This window comes from Polyodon spathula, chromosome 5 (assembly GCF_017654505.1).
Source record: "Polyodon spathula isolate WHYD16114869_AA chromosome 5, ASM1765450v1, whole genome shotgun sequence".
NCBI lineage: Eukaryota > Metazoa > Chordata > Actinopteri > Acipenseriformes > Polyodontidae > Polyodon > Polyodon spathula.
In genome coordinates, this window is record NC_054538.1 from 78,964,244 (window position 1) to 78,981,867 (window position 17,624).

The following is a 17,624-nucleotide window of genomic DNA, read 5'->3' on the forward strand; positions in this document are numbered from 1 at the left end:
TGTATATATATATATATATATATATATATATATATATATATATATATTTTTTTTTTTTTTGTAGCAGTGTGGTAAGAATCCAAGCATACATATTTTATCTTCCAAGATAGCTAGTTGTTTTATTTAGCAAGTAGAGTGAACAGCAACACTCACAAGTGCGTGGGGCTGATCTTGGCTGACAGTCAGAGCGCACAGGCAGGACACGCCCCGACTAGCAGCAGTGACAATGGCAAGCAAGGGAGAGCGAGCAGCTGCTCCAGCAGAGTAAATCCCTCCGCCAGCCTCCACCACAGTATATCTATAAAGTCTCACAAAGGGAATTATTTCTGACAGACGTTTTGCCTTTGAATACATGTAAAAAAAAATAAAAAATTTAAAAATAAATATTCCGCGGGCCGGGTGTTTGGCACCCCTGATGTAGAGGATTTCTGTTTCCATACACGATGGGTAAGAATATGAACAGCATCCCTGCTTTTATTTTAATTTATCAGGGCAAAGCTATATATCTTCTTGTACAACACAATATACCTGTACACTGCACCCTATAGCAACTAAACCTGCTTAAGCTGGTACTGAACACACTGTATCTGCACACCATAGCAACTCAACCTGCGTGAGCTGGTTTTACTGAACACACTGTATCTGCACACCATAGCAACTCAACCTGCTTGAGCTGGTACTGAACACACTGTATCTGCACACCATAGCAACTCAACCTGCGTGAGCTGGTACTGAACACGCTGTATCTGCACACCATAGCAACTCAACCTGCGTGAGCTGGTACTGAACACACTGTATCTGCACCCCATAGCAACTCAACCTGCGTGAGCTGGTACTGAACACACTGTATCTGCACCCCATAGCAACTCAACCTGCGTGAGCTGGTACTGAACACTTTGTATCTGCACCCCATAGCAACTCAACCTGCATGAGCTGGTACTGAACACGCTGTATCTGCACCCCATAGCAACTCAACCTGCGTGAGCTGGTACTGAACACACTGTATCTGCACCCCACAGCAACTCAACCTGCGTGAGCTGGTACTGATCACGCTGTATCTGCACCCCATAGCAACTCAACCTGCATGAGCTGGTACTGAACATGTTGTATCTGCACCCCATAGCAACTCAACCTGCGTGAGCTGGTACTGAACATGTTGTATCTGCACACCATAGCAACTCAACCTGCGTGAGCTGGTACTGAACACACTGTATCTGCACCCCACAGCAACTCAACCTGCGTGAGCTGGTACTGATCACGCTGTATCTGCACCCCATAGCAACTCAACCTGCGTGAGCTGGTACTGATCACGCTGTATCTGCACCCCATAGCAACTCAACCTGCATGAGCTGGTACTGAACATGTTGTATCTGCACACCATAGCAACTCAACCTGCATGAGCTGGTACTGAACATGTTGTATCTGCACACCATAGCAACTCAACCTGCATGAGCTGGTGAACACGTTGCATCTGCTGGTCTACGTTTCAGTGGTAGTCAGATGACTGTACTATAGCCGTGTCTGGGAGTAGACAGTGTGTTACTGGCACACTTGTTGACCCTGTTGTCAGTCTGTTGTCATCATGCCCGCTGTGTCTCATGGAGGTGCCTGTAGTTCTGTGTTGGTGCAGTGTGTTGATTTGTTTAAATTGTCTGAGCTGATCAAGGTGGAGCTAGCCTGGATTATTTTAGGGATAGAAATAAGACTCCTGTTGCACAGCAGTTTGATCCATTCCCGGTTTTTACTATGAGTTTATTGAGACATGCTTGAGCTTGTTACTTATACACTGGAGCTGATCAAGCTCATAGTAAAGCTTGGAATGGGCGAAACTGCTGTGCAGTAGGGGTTTTATTTCCATCCCTGCTGCACATGGGATCGGCGATGGAGTTGGCTTATTTGATAGTGCCGATGGAAATGTGGCCTCTGTTTAAATCTTTCTTCTATGTTTGTATGCCACTCCAGGTTTTCTTTTTATTTGTTTTCAATGCTTGTAATTCTGTGATACCGATAGTGGCATGCCAGTTGTTGTGCCTAATAGTGATTGGGTTGAAGTGTTCAGTAAATGCTGTTTTTTTTTGTCTTGTATTGCAAGTACTAAGTTAACGATTTGATGTGCTTTTTTTCAGAACGCGAATGGCAACGTTGAAGCGAAGGTGGTCTGCTTCTACAGGAGACGAGACATTTCAAACAGTCTGATACAGCTTGCAGATAAGCATGCAAGTGAGTTCCCTTAACCCTGGATTCTGTGCCGTGTTCAGCCACACCATTTACAAGTTGAAAGTTGAAGGATATATGTCTTCTAACGCTACATCTTGCCAAAGAAAAAAATAACTGTTGGTAAAATAAAATATTGAATGCTGCCTGAAAGCAACGTTTGACAATAAAGGTTTAAGGGTATTTGTTTTTTAGATTTTGAAATTGTGTGAAATGTAGGCGATGGGTTTGTACAGCGTGTGAATGTGATGGGTTTGTACAGCGTGTGAATGTGATGGGGTTGTACAGCGTGTGAATGTGATGGGGTTGCACAGCGTGTGAATGTGATTGATGGGGTTGTACAGCGTGTGAATGTGATGGGGTTGTACAGCGTGTGAATGTGATTGATGGGGTTGTACAGCGTGTGAATGTGATGGGGTTGTACAGTGTGTGATGGGGTTGTACAGTGTGTGAATGTGATGGGGTTGTACAGCGTGTGAATGTGATGGGGTTGTACAGTGTGTGAATGTGATGGGGTTGTACAGTGTGTGATGGGGTTGTACAGCGTGTGAATGTGATGGGGTTGTACAGCGTGTGAATGTGATGGGGTTGTACAGTGTGTGATGGGGTTGTACAGCGTGTGAATGTGATGGGGTTGTACAGTGTGTGATGGGGTTGTACAGCGTGTGAATGTGATGGGGTTGTACAGTGTGTGATGGGGTTGTGCAGAGTGTGAATGTGATGGGGTTGCACAGCGTGTGAATGTGATTGATGGGGTTGTACAGCGGGTGAATGTGATGGGGTTGTACAGTGTGTGATGGGGTTGTGCAGAGTGTGAATGTGATGGGGTTGCACAGCGTGTGAATGTGATTGATGGGGTTGTACAGCGGGTGAATGTGATGGGGTTGTACAGTGTGTGATGGGGTTGTACAGAGTGTGAATGTGATGGGGTTGCACAGCGTGTGAATGTGATTGATGGGGTTGTACAGCGGGTGAATGTGATGGGGTTGTACAGTGTGTGATGGGGTTGTGCAGAGTGTGAATGTGATGGGGTTGTACAGCGTGTGAATGTGATGGGGTTGTACAGCGTGTGAATGTGATGGGGTTGTACAGTGTGTGATGGGGTTGTGCAGTGTGTGTGTGATGGGGTTGTACAGCGTGTGAATGTGATTGATGGGGTTGTACAGCGGGTGAATGTGATGGGGTTGTACAGTGTGTGATGGGGTTGTGCAGAGTGTGAATGTGATGGGGTTGCACAGCGTGTGAATGTGATTGATGGGGTTGTACAGCGGGTGAATGTGATGGGGTTGTACAGTGTGTGATGGGGTTGTGCAGCGTGTGAATGTGATGGGGTTGCACAGCGTGTGAATGTGATTGAGGGGTTATACAGCGGGTGAATGTGATGGGGTTGTACAGTGTGTGATGGGGTTGTACAGTGTGTGATGGGGTTGTACAGCGTGTGAATGTGATGGGGTTGTACAGCGTGTGAATGTGTGATGGGGTTGTACAGCAGTGATGGGGTTGTGCAGAGTGTGAATGTGATGGGGTTGTACAGCGTGTGAATGTGATTGATGGGGTTGTACAGAATGTGAATGTGGGTTGCACAGGTTGTGACAGTGTGTGATGGGGTTGTGCAGCGTGTGAATGTGATGGGGTTGCACAGCATGTTAATGTGATTGATGGGGTTGTACAGCGTGTGAATGTGATGGGGTTGTACAGCGTGAGTGTGGGGTTATACAGCGGGTGAATGTGATGGGGTTGTACAGCGTGTGTGTGATGGGGTTGTACAGCGTGTGAATGTGATGGGGTTGCACAGCGTGTGAATGTGATTGATGGGGTTGTACAGCGGGTGAATGTGATGGGGTTGTACAGTGTGTGATGGGGTTGTGCAGCGTGTGAATGTGATGGGGTTGCACAGCGTGTGAATGTGATGGGGTTGTACAGCGTGTGAATGTGATGGGGTTGTACAGCGTGTGAATGTGATGGGGTTGCACAGCGTGTGAATGTGATTGATGGGGTTGTACAGCGGGTGAATGTGATGGGGTTGTACAGTGTGTGATGGGGTTGTGCAGAGTGTGAATGTGATGGGGTTGCACAGCGTGTGAATGTGATTGATGGGGTTGTACAGCGGGTGAATGTGATGGGGTTGTACAGCGTGTGAATGTGATGGGGTTGTACAGCGTGTGAATGTGATGGGGTTGTACAGCGTGTGAATGTGATTGATGGGGTTGTACAGCGGGTGAATGTGATGGGGTTGTACAGCGTGTGAATGTGATGGGGTTGTACAGTGTGTGATGGGGTTGTACAGCGTGTGAATGTGATGGGGTTGTACAGCGTGTGAATGTGATGGGGTTGTACAGCGTGTGAATGTGATGGGGTTGTACAGCGGGTGAATGTGATGGGGTTGTACAGTGTGTGATGGGGTTGTGCAGCGTGTGAATGTGATGGGGTTGCACAGCGTGTGAATGTGTGATGGGGTTGTACAGCGTGTGAATGTGATGGGGTTGTACAGTGTGTGATGGGGTTGTACAGCGGGTGAATGTGATGGGGTTGTACAGTGTGTGATGGGGTTGTACAGCGTGTGAATGTGATGGGGTTGCACAGCGTGTGAATGTGTGATGGGGTTGTACAGCGGGTGAATGTGATGGGGTTGGGTAACTACCCCACATGCCCATGGCATGTGTACTTACCTACCCCAACATGTCGTCACACTTACACTACCCCAACGTGTCACTTACACTACCCCAACAGAGTGCACACTTACACTACCAACGTGTCACTACACCACTTACACTAACTACCCCCCACGTGTCGAACACTGTCACTACCCCACGTGTCGCACACTTACATACCCGCAACATGATCACGAACACTTACACATGGGGTTGTACAGTGTGTGATGGGGTTGTACAGCGTGTGAATGTGATGGGGTTGTACAGTGTGTGATGGGGTTGTACAGAGTGTGAATGTGATGGGGTTGCACAGCGTGTGAATGTGATGGGGTTGTACAGCGTGTGAATGTGATGGGGTTGTACAGCGTGTGAATGTGTGATGGGGTTGTACAGCGGGTGAATGTGATGGGGTTGTGCAGAGTGTGAATGTGATGGGGTTGCACAGCGTGTGAATGTGTGATGGGGTTGTACAGCGTGTGAATGTGTGATGGGGTTGTACAGCGTGTGAATGTGATGGGGTTGTACAGCGTGTGAATGTGATGGGGTTGTACAGCGTGTGAATGTGATGGGGTTGTACAGCGTGTGAATGTGATGGGGTTGTACAGCGTGTGAATGTGATTGATGGGGTTGTACAGCGTGTGAATGTGATGGGGTTAACATGTGTGATGGGGTTGTCACACGGTGACCCCAACATGGGGTTGTCACACGTACACCCCAATGGTGTTGTACACTGTTGTTATGTGATGTCGCACAAGTGTGTGAATGTGATTGATGGGGTTGTACAGCGTGTGAATGTGATGGGGTTGCACAGCGTGTGTGTGATGGGGTTGCACAGCGTGTGAATGTGATGGGGTTGTACAGCGTGTGAATGTGATGGGGTTGTACAGTGTGTGATGGGGTTGTACAGCGTGTGAATGTGATGGGGTTGCACAGCGTGTGAATGTGATTGATGGGGTTGTACATGTGAATGTGATGGGGTTGTACAGCGTGTGAATGTGATGGGGTTGTACAGTGTGTGATGGGGTTGTACAGTGTGTGAATGTGATGGGGTTGTACAGCGTGTGAATGTGATGGGGTTGTACAGCGTGTGAATGTGAGTGTGAATGTGATGGGGTTGTACAGCGTGTGAATGTGATTGATGGGGTTGTACAGCGGGTGAATGTGATGGGGTTGTACAGTGTGTGTGTGATGGGGTTGTACAGCGTGTGAATGTGATGGGGTTGCACAGCGTGTGAATGTGATTGATGGGGTTGTACAGCGGGTGAATGTGATGGGGTTGTACAGCGTGTGAATGTGTGATGGGGTTGTACAGCGGGTGAATGTGATGGGGTTGCACAGCGTGTGAATGTGATTGATGGGGTTGTACAGCGGGTGAATGTGATGGGGTTGCACAGCGTGTGAATGTGATGGGGTTGTACAGCGGGTGAATGTGATGGGGTTGTACAGCGTGTGAATGTGATTGATGGGGTTGTACAGCGGGTGAATGTGATGGGGTTGTACAGCGTGTGAATGTGATTGATGGGGTTGTACAGCGTGTGAATGTGATGGGGTTGTACAGTGTGTGAATGTGATGGGGTTGTACAGCGTGTGAATGTGATGGGGTTGTACAGTGTGTGAATGTGATGGGGTTGTACAGCGTGTGAATGTGATGGGGTTGTACAGCGGGTGAATGTGATGGGGTTGTACAGCGTGTGAATGTGATGGGGTTGTGCAGAGTGTGAATGTGATGGGGTTGTACAGCGTGTGAATGTGATGGGTGATGGGGTTGTGTGAATGTGTGATGGGGTTGTACAGCGTGTGAATGTGATGGGGTTGCACAGCGTGTGAATGTGATGGGGTTGTACAGCGTGTGAATGTGATGGGGTTGTACAGCGGGTGAATGTGATGGGGTTGTACAGTGTGTGATGGGGTTGTACAGCGTGTGAATGTGATGGGGTTGTACAGCGTGTGAATGTGATGGGGTTGTACAGCGTGTGAATGTGATGGGGTTGTACAGCGTGTGAATGTGATGGGGTTGTACAGCGTGTGAATGTGATGGGGTACAGCACAATGTGTGATGGGGTTGTGCAGCGGGTGAATGTGATGGGGTTGTACAGTGTGTGACAGCGTGTGAATGTGATGGGGTTGTACAGCGTGTGAATGTGATGGGGTTGTACAGCGTGTGAATGTGATGGGGTTGTACAGCGTGTGAATGTGATGATGGGGTTGTACAGCGTGTGAATGTGATGGGGTTGTACAGCGTGTGAATGTGATGGGGTTGCACAGCGTGTGAATGTGTGATGGGGTTGTACAGCGTGTGAATGTGATGGGGTTGTACAGCGTGTGAATGTGATGGGGTTGTACAGCGTGTGAATGTGTGATGGGGTTGTACAGCGTGTGAATGTGATGGGGTTGATGGGGTTGGTACAGTGTGTGAATGTGATGGGGTTGTACAGCGTGTGAATGTGATGGGGTTGCACAGCATGTGAATGTGATTGATGGGGTTGTACAGCGGGTGAATGTGATGGGGTTGTGTGAGTGTGTGATGGGGTTGTACAGAGTGTGAATGTGATGGGGTTGTACAGCGTGTGAATGTGTGATGGGGTTGTACAGCGTGTGAATGTGATGGGGTTGTGCAGAGTGTGAATGTGTGATGGGGTTGTACAGCGTGTGAATGTGATGGGGTTGTACAGCGTGTGAATGTGATTGATGGGGTTGTACAGCGGGTGAATGTGATGGGGTTGTACAGTGTGTGATGGGGTTGTACAGCGTGTGAATGTGATGGGGTTGTACAGCGTGTGAATGTGATGGGGTTGTACAGCGTGTGAATGTGATGGGGTTGTACAGCGTGTGAATGTGTGTGATGGGGTTGTACAGCGGGTGAATGTGATGGGGTTGTACAGCGTGTGAATGTGATTGATGGGGTTGTACAGCGGGTGAATGTGATGGGGTTGCACAGCGTGTGAATGTGTGATGGGGTTGTACAGCGGGTGAATGTGATGGGGTTGTACAGCGGGTGAATGTGATGGGGTTGTACAGCGGGTGAATGTGATGGGGTTGTACAGCGGGTGAATGTGATGGGGTTGTACAGTGTGTGATGGGGTTGTACAGCGTGTGAATGTGATGGGGTTGTACAGCGTGTGAATGTGATGGGGTTGTACAGCGTGTGAATGTGATGGGGTTGTACAGCGTGTGAATGTGATGGGGTTGGGGTTGTGATGGGGTTGTACAGTGTGTGATGGGGTTGTACAGAGGGTGAATGTGATGGGGTTGTACAGCGGGTGAATGTGATGGGGTTGCACAGCGTGTGAATGTGATGGGGTTGTACAGCGGGTGAATGTGATGGGGTTGTACAGTGTGTGATGGGGTTGTACAGCGGGTGAATGTGATGGGGTTGCACAGCGTGTGAATGTGATGGGGTTGCACAGCGTGTGAATGTGATGGGGTTGTACAGCGTGTGAATGTGATGGGGTTGTACAGTGTGTGATGGGGTTGTACAGTGTGTGATGGGGTTGTACAGCGGGTGAATGTGATGGGGTTGTACAGTGTGTGATGGGGTTGTACAGTGTGTGAATGTGATGGGGTTGCACAGCGTGTGAATGTGATTGATGGGGTTATACAGCGGGTGAATGCGATGGGTTTGTACTGCGTGTAGGCTGTGGGACTGGTTCATGCCCTCTGTGCACCCTGCTCTGGAGTCCTGGTCTGGGCAGTACATTCCACTCTGTCCTGGTCTGATGTGTGCAGTCCACTCCACTCTGTCCTGGTCTGGTCTGGGCAGTACACCCTGCTCAGGAGTCCTGTTCTGGTCTGGGCAGTACACCCCGCTCAGGAGTCCTGTTCTGGTCTGGGCAGTACACCCCGCTCAGGAGTCCTGTTCTGGTCTGGGCCGTACACACAGCTCAGGAGTCCTGGTCTGCTCTTAGCAGTGCACCGATGATACAGCTAGCAGCGTTCCATTACTGACATGATGGCCTTAACGTCAGATTAGTGGTGAGAGAGCGTGGTCTATAAGGGGCATCCCAGGGCCTCTGGCCTTCAGGGGCTGAGCTGCTGCTGTTTTTGTAAAACCCTTTGATCCCAGTCACTGTGTGCCAGCCAGCGACTGAGCGAGCAGGCGAGTTCATTCCAGGATAATCTCCATCAGAAACCAAACTAAATTACAAAGTCGCACACACAGTGCCTACTACAGATTGTTGGTGTGTGTGTGTTGTGGGAGTGGGAGTCTTCCAAAGTGTAGCTTTTAAGCTTAGAATGTAGCGAAAACATTTTGGATTATTTTTGGGGTGATTTGGATGGCAGGCTGGCTTGCAGTTAGTTGCCTTGTGTGCATCTGCAGCAATTGCGTAATTAAGCCTGTGCACTCAAGCTGACAGTTTAACCTCCAAACATTATGAATCAGCAATACAGTGTGTTCCAGAATGCAATGCTGTCCCAACACCAATGAACATTCACTTATTGACGAAACACCATAATAGACCGTACAATTTCCACTCTGTTCATCAGGCTGTCAAAGTGCAGGGAAATCTATATTTCTTTATTTGCTTCAGCAGCCCAGTGCTTTAGTTGAATGTTATGTCTTGGGAGAGGTAATGGCAGGTCATTCTCAATTCTCAGCTTGAATGAGCTGTCAGATCTCAGCCTGGTTTCCCCTTGAAGAAAATAAGTGATGTCAAAAAGCAGCGGCTCCTGTTAATTTCATGTTGAGCTGCATGGACTGTGAATGGCTCCTCTTGATTCTGTATTGAGCTGCATGGACTGTGAACGGCTCCTCTTGATTCTGTATTGAGCTGCATGGACTGTGAACGGCTCCTCTTGATTCTGTATTGAGTTGCATGCATTATGAACGGCTTCTCTTGATTCTGTATTGAGCTGCATGGACTGTGAATGGCTCCTCTTCATTCTGTATTGAACTGCATGGACTGTGAACGGCTCCTCTTCATTCTGTATTGAGCTGCATGCACTGTGAACGGCTCCTCTTGATTCTGTATTGAGCTGCATGGACTGTGAACGGCTCCTCTTGATTCTGTATTGAGCTGCATGGACTGTGAACGGCTCCCCTTGATTCTGTATTGAGCTGCATGCACTGTGAACGGGTCCTCTTGATTCTGTATTGCGCTGCATGCACTGTGAATGGCTCCTCTTGATTCTGTATTGAGCTGCATGCACTGTGAACGGCTCCTCTTCATTCTGTATTGAGCTGCATGCACTGTGAAGGCGAGTGGTGGTTTGAAGTGAAGTGGCTGCAGCAGAGAGCATTGCTGGAATCTGTTGGTTACACATGTCATAAATGAATGTATTTGCAGCCAAGGGGGAATCCATCCGTCTGTATGCTCCTGTTTCATAGAGAAACTCCTCTGAGGCAGAAATATGAGCAGAATAAAAAGCATTGCCTTCCTGACATGTCTAATGAGTGTACAAGCTCACAGCTATTGAATAGCAGGTTGTCGCCCCCCCCCCCCCCCCTCCCCTCCCCCCCCTCACACACACACACACACACACGCACTTTCCCCCAGGATCCATACTGGTTTCTGTAATGTTATCCTATCCTAAAGTGAGTTGTGCCTCTAGCTCTCCCTACCGATTTTGATTAATAAAGTTTGATGCATTAATAATAGAGATGTGCCTTCCTAGTAAGTCTAAAGTTTTGTCCAGTGAGGCTCAGTGCTGTTCCCACAATGAGACTTTCGGGTTTTGATTTCCTCCAGTTTAATCCCTGCACAGATGCAAAGAGACACTCTATAAGTAAATGATCAGATGAGATCTTGCAATCCACGCTCCATTGTGTTTTTCATTATAAACAGCAATTGAAAGCAATTGATATTCTCATGGCACGTCTAATTATTCGTGACTGTGTCTAGTAATTATTCTTGAAAGTGTCTAGTAATAATTGATGCTGCTTTTATTAAGCGATGCTGCACTAGGTGGCTTTTACTGTTTTTTCCCCTCCAGTGCTCCACTACTCAGTGGCTGGGTTCTTGCACCATGCATTCTGAGGTGCAATCGTGCAAGCTAGTTCTCTGTCCTGACTATTGAAGAGCTTGTAAAAGGTGTTTGTTGTGCTGGAGAAGGGTGCTGTCTGTCTGTGCAGGGAAAGATGCCATGCAGTAGAAGGCCTTGTCTGTATGATATCCCTCAATATAACGCTTATCCGGAAGGCACCAGTCCCACTTACTGTAGAAAGTGCCAGGCTGTGACGGTAGTCTGTTGGTAGTGATTGGGCTTCCTTGAACCAGACACCAAAAGAGGCTGGGACGTGAATCGAAGACACTGAGGAGCTCCCAATACACTCCAGAAATAACTATTGTGGAGCATGTAATATGTATGTGGGTTTGTTTTATTTCATTCAGTTTTTACCATAGTGCTGCCCGAAACGATTATTCGATTGTCTGGATCAAGCTCTCCACAGGTGAGGGTCATTGGTGTTGATGGGTTATTCCACTATTGCAAATGAAACAAGTGAAGGAACAGCTGCTTGCATTTGTGTGGATCGCTGTTCTCCAGCAGCAATCGTCACAAACCCTAGCAGCTGGAGCTCAATCCCAATAATTGAGTAATCTGTTTGTGCAGCTGCACTGCGCGGGGGGTGGGGGGCACAGCCCTGGGGGTGCAATCCCTGCACTGTACAGTGTGATTTGGTTCTGTGTTTAATGTCTATTTTGCTGTCGTGTTCAGAGGGCCTGCAGGAGGAAAGCCGGAGCCCATGTGCGCCCGAGCTGACAGAGAAACACAAGCACCAGCTGAGACACCGGGAGCTCTTCCTGTCCCGGCAGTATGAGTCGCCTTCAGCCACTCACATCAGGTACGAGCAATCACTCACAGAGACGGGCACATCAGGTACGAGCAATCACTCACAGACAGGCACATCAGGTACGAGCAGTCGCTCACAGAGACGGGCACATCAGGTACGAGCAGTCGCTCACAGAGACGGGCACATCAGGTACGAGCAGTCGCTCACAGAGACGGGCACATCAGGTACGAGCAGTCGCTCACAGAGACGGGCACATCAGGTACGAGCAGTCGCTCACAGAGACTGGCACATCAGGTACGAGCAGTCGCTCACAGAGACTGGCACATCAGGTACGAGCAGTCGCTCAGAGACGGGCACATCAGGTACGAGCAGTCGCTCACAGAGACGGGCACATCAGGTACGAGCAGTCGCTCACAGAGACGGGCACATCAGGTACGAGCAGTCGCTCAGAGACGGGCACATCAGGTACGAGCAGTCGCTCACAGAGACGGGCACATCAGGTACGAGCAGTCGCTCACAGAGACGGGCACATCAGGTACGAGCAGTCGCTCACAGAGACGGGCACATCAGGTACGAGCAGTCGCTCACAGAGACGGGCACATCAGGTACGAGCAGTCGCTCACAGAGACGGGCACATCAGGTACGAGCAGTCGCTCACAGAGACTGGCACATCAGGTACGAGCAGTCGCTCACAGAGACGGGCACATCAGGTACGAGCAGTCGCTCACAGAGACGGGCACATCAGGTACGAGCAGTCGCTCACAGAGACGGGCACATCAGGTACGAGCAGTCGCTCACAGAGACGGGCACATCAGGTACGAGCAGTCGCTCACAGAGACGGGCACATCAGGTACGAGCAGTCGCTCAGAGACAGGCACGTCAGGTTCCATGTGAACTAGAAATATTAAGTCTAGCCTATAACCTTTTTTTTTTGTTAATATAATTTGGTTCTGCAAAGTTTGGTGTCTGTGAGCCAATAGTTTTGGACATTCTGCTATACTGCACGCAGCCGCGCTTTCCTTTTGATGACACGTAGTCGTAGAGACGTGCTCTCCTCTCAGGCACCCACCCTCAGCCTCACTCCTCCGCTGAGAGCTTTATTTACTTGGTTATTTGTGTCGTACACTTCAGTGTTTATTGCTTTGAAACTTTCTTCTCTAGGGTGAGTTTTTTAGTGTACGTTAATCTGGATAGAGGGTGTGTGGGGGCTGTCTCCATTTCACGCACACACACACACACACACATATATATATATATATATATATATAATTTTTTTTTTTAACGTATCGAGAGAACCGTTCAGTTATGAGAGAACCTGGACATGCTTTGGAACATGTTATTGAGAATATAGAAATCTGGGGGTATATTGGGCTGTATCAGCCAGAGTGCTTCCCTGCTCCTGCAATCCAGGCTGCCCTTGCCTCCTGAAGATCAGCCCCAGTTCTGGGAACTCCAGTCCTGTAGAGTCCTGCCTTCATGCAGCTGGGGCGTGAGCGCAGTGTCCTGGAATTTCTTGAGGTGCTAAAGGGCAACTCCTTCAGTGCAGGGCTTTTAGAAGCCTGTGACACAGTCTGGGAAAATGAAGGGTTTTGTTTCCAGAAAAAATAAAAGCAAATCTGCTCATAAAAACGTTACCAGAATCGCTGTTATGAAATTTATGAGGCTGTATTTTTTTTAATTTCCAGACCTACACAGTTCGCAGAATCAATGAGGCCTGGAAGAGGACAGATGGCACTTTAATTTAGTAATTTGGATTCCGCACAGTCAGGGCCTGGTTGGGTTTGGAGTCTGTGTGATTTATTATTATTATTATTATTATTATTATTGTTATTATTATTTATTTATTTTCAAAGGCAGGGTGTGCTTTATTTTGGTTTTTTGGTGTGGAATTCAAAGTGCAATATGGTGTGTCTCAATTACAAGAGCTAGACTTTTATTAGAGAAGATTTAGTGTCTTGTATATAAACCTAAATTTCACAAAACTTGTGCTGGGACGAGCATGGGATTTTCATGTTTGGATATGCACTCAATTTAAATGTTTGTTTGAATATTCGTTCGTTTTCAAAAAGCAATAAAGGCCGTTGTATTGCTCAGAACGCAGGCAGAGACAGCACAGCAGCAGGAGCAGGGGACCTGGCCCCTGTGTGTGTGTGTGCCTTTATTTTTCAGCAAGACCTTACACTGTATAATGCGTTAAAATAGAAAAATATCCCAGGAGTAAAGTTTTTGTAAAAGATCCAACTTTCCTACGTTTTAATATGTTTACATACCTTTGTCAACGGAAAGTGTGCTTGAAAACAAACAGTGGAGGTACTTCTAGGCTTTGGATGCCATGGCAACTACACTCAGTTATTTCTAAGTAACCCTATTAATGTGATTGTGATGCCATTCCCCACATACTGTAGTTGATGATGTAATGCATATTGTGAGACTATTGTATCTTACATCCCTAATTCTCTGAACCAATGAAGCAAAGGCAATGTTGTAGAAGTGTAATTTTCTCATTCTGTAAGTACCCACCAGTCTGCCTTTCTAAAACGGTGTGTGAACATGGCTTCAAGGTTGTTCATTTTAAACTATGGAGGAGTGGATTGGCGTTGGCTCATGATCAATGCTCTCAATGCCTGGACCCTCCTGAGGGTGGGGGCTCCTGTTCAACTCTTAATGCCTCTCTTCCTTGGCAGGGGAAAGTGCAGCGTGGCCCTCCTGAATGAAACGGAAGCCGTGCTTGGCTACCTTGACAAAGAGATAAGGAGGCTTATTCAATCGATCCGATTACCAGTCTGTCCAGTCATTATAAGATGGGGTCTTTATTCAATCGATCTGATTACCAGTCTGTCCAGTCATTAAAAGATGGGGTCTTTCCAAGATAAGTTCTGAAATCTGGTGCGAGTCTCTTTAGTCTTTTAATATTCGATCTGAACAAACCTGGTATTTTCCTGGGCTGTAGATCTGCCACTGCTTCAGTCAGTTCAGTAGAGGTTGAGGATGCGTTCGCTGTCCTTAACACTTGTGCCACTGTCCTCATGTGAGGAATGACTGCTTTGCACTTTTATAGAGCTTTTTTGTGTGTGTGTGTGTGTTTTTTTTTAACTGGCATCTACCTGTTTATAATTTTATGATAACTTACTCAATTGTTAACTGCTAAAGTTAGTCTAAATGTAATGATTCACATAAATGTAGCTAGTGTTGTGATTGTTTTGTATTTGTACTTCATGTGTTAAAATCGAAGTGACTACCTCTGATTTGAAATGTTAGTTTTTCATTCTTCTAATTCTGTAACTGGTAATTTGCACTGATGGACGACTCCACGCTGCCCCTTGGTTTGCCCTTCTTTTCTTTCTCAGTTACCTCCACCGGTGTATTTAAAGGAACCCTCTGCTCCACTTCTCAGTTCGAATTTGCAGGTGTTCCCTTCATTCTTGGTCGGGAACTTAGTGGTTTGTTTTTCTAACCAGAGAGAGCTTTGATTCACTGATCACACACACATAATAGGAGATACTTAAATTGCATACAAAATGTGCAGAAAGATATGAACGATAAACACAAGAGACTAATTGGGATGAGGAACTGAAGTAGAAAGACGATGGTGGATAAGGAGATGAGTCTCGTTACATAATGATCATTTACCATACCAGGTACATCCTTGTGCTTTTAATTAAAATTCAGTTTCCATTCCTCCTTGTGCTTTTAATTAAAATTCCATTTCCATTCCTCCTTGTGCTTTTAATTAAAATTCAATTTTTTGATTCACTGTCCAGATTTAGATTTCTAGTTTCAACTTTATTATGAATCAATGAGGAATGGGCTTTTTATATTGGGCCTCTTAATGAGAGTATTCTGTTTGCCTCGGAGTCCGAGGGGGCATGTCTGTTTTTCATTACAAATAGAAGCACACAGAGCCCTGTAGTGTGGTTGAGTAGCAGCTAAAGGCTGTAATAATGCAGCAGTGACCAGCGTGATGAAACCTGTGTCCTGTTTCAAACCTGCAAACCCCTCCTGCCCCCTTCCTTCCCCTCATTCCTGCAGGACTCTTTTTCTATTCCCTGGTGTACGACCCCACACAGAAGACTCTCCTGGCAGACAAGGGGGAGATCCGAGTGGGACCTCGATTCCAGGCAGACGTTCCTGACAAGCTGCTGGAAGGTGAGTATTCCAACGCAGTCCCGAAATAATAAAATATTTACATAGCCTGTGTACTTTTCCAAATGCTCCAGAACCACTGACATCAAGTCTGCAGTGTTTGCAATGCTAAAAGCTACAACCATATATTTATTTCCCCCAAATGTTGTCAGAAGAGATGCTTTTCTTTTCTTGAGCAGTTTGCAAAGGTACAAGGCAGACCAATCTATTCCTAGGCTACATAATTGCAGTGAATTACTTGCTGGCCTAGATTCCCCCAGGCATGGAAAAGGTATGATTGTCCCCATTCAGTGATTCCAGAGAAAATATAGTCATCAGGTGTGTTAAAGCATGGAGCCTGGTCTGTGCATTACTGCACTGAGAGAGGAACTAAACAAGCATTAACCTCTTCAACACCAGAAGCATGGCTCCTGGTCTGTGTGTTACTGCACTGAGAGAGGAACTAAACAAGCATTAACCTCTTCAACTCCAGAAGCATGGAGCCTGGTCTGTGCGTTACTGCACTGAGAGAGGATCTAAACGAGCATTAACCTCTTCAACTCCAGAAGCATGGAGCCTGGTCTGTGCATTACTGCACTGAGAGAGGAACTAAACGAGCATTAACCTCTTCAACTCCAGAAGCATGGAGCCTGGTCTGTGCGTTACTGCACTGAGAGAGGAACTAAACGAGCATTAACCTCTTCAACTCCAGAAGCATGGAGCCTGGTCTGTGCGTTACTGCACTGAGAGAGGAACTAAACGAGCATTAACCTCTTCAACTCCAGAAGCATGGAGCCTGGTCTGTGCGTTACTGCACTGAGAGAGGAACTAAACGAGCATTAACCTCTTCAACTCCAGAAGCATGGCTCCTGGTCTGTGCGTTACTGCACTGAGAGAGGAACTAAACGAGCATTAACCTCTTCAACTCCAGAAGCATGGCTCCTGGTCTGTGCGTTACTGCACTGATAGAGGAACTAAACGAGCATTAACCTCTTCAACTCCAGAAGCATGGAGCCTGGTCTGTGCGTTACTGCACTGAGAGAGGAACTAAACGAGCATTAACCTCTTCAACTCCAGAAGCATGGAGCCTGGTCTGTGCATTACTGCACTGAGAGAGGATCTAAACGAGCATTAACCTCTTCAACTCCAGAAGCATGGAGCCTGGTCTGTGCATTACTGCACTGACAGAGGAACTAAACGAGCATTAACCTCTTCAACTCCAGAAGCATGGAGCCTGGTCTGTGCGTTACTGCACTGAGAGAGGAACTGAACGAGCATTAACCACTTCAACTCCAGAAGCATGGAGCCTATTCTGTGCGTTACTGCACTGAGAGAGGAACTAAACAAGCATTAACCTGTTCAACTCCAGAAGCATGGAGCCTGGTCTGTGCGTTACTGCACTGAGAGAGGAACTAAACGAGCATTAACCTCTTCAACTCCAGAAGCATGGAGCCTGGTCTGTGAATTACTGCACTGAGAGAGGAACTAAACGAGCATTAACCTCTTCAACTCCAGAAGCATGGAGCCTGGTCTGTGCGTTACTGCACTGATAGAGGAACTAAACGAGCATTAACCTCTTCAACTCCAGAAGCATGGAGCCTGGTCTGTGCGTTACTGCACTGAGAGAGGAACTAAACGAGCATTAACCTCTTCAACTCCAGAAGCATGGAGCCTGGTCTGTGCGTTACTGCACTGAGAGAGGAACTAAACGAGCATTAACCTCTTCAACTCCAGAAGCATGGAGCCTGGTCTGTGCGTTACTGCACTGATAGAGGAACTAAACAAGCATTAACCTCTTCAACTCCAGAAGCATGGAGCCTGGTCTGTGCGTTACTGCACTGAGAGAGGAACTAAACGAGCATTAACCTCTTCAACTCCAGGAACATGGAGCCTGGTCTGTGCGTTAC

At 47.4% G+C, this 17,624-nt stretch overlaps 1 pseudogene; it reads left to right on the top strand.

Annotated features, from left to right (window-relative positions):
• Positions 1 to 17,624, top strand: part of LOC121316459 — a 98,488-nt pseudogene that overhangs the window by 15,908 nt on the left and 64,956 nt on the right.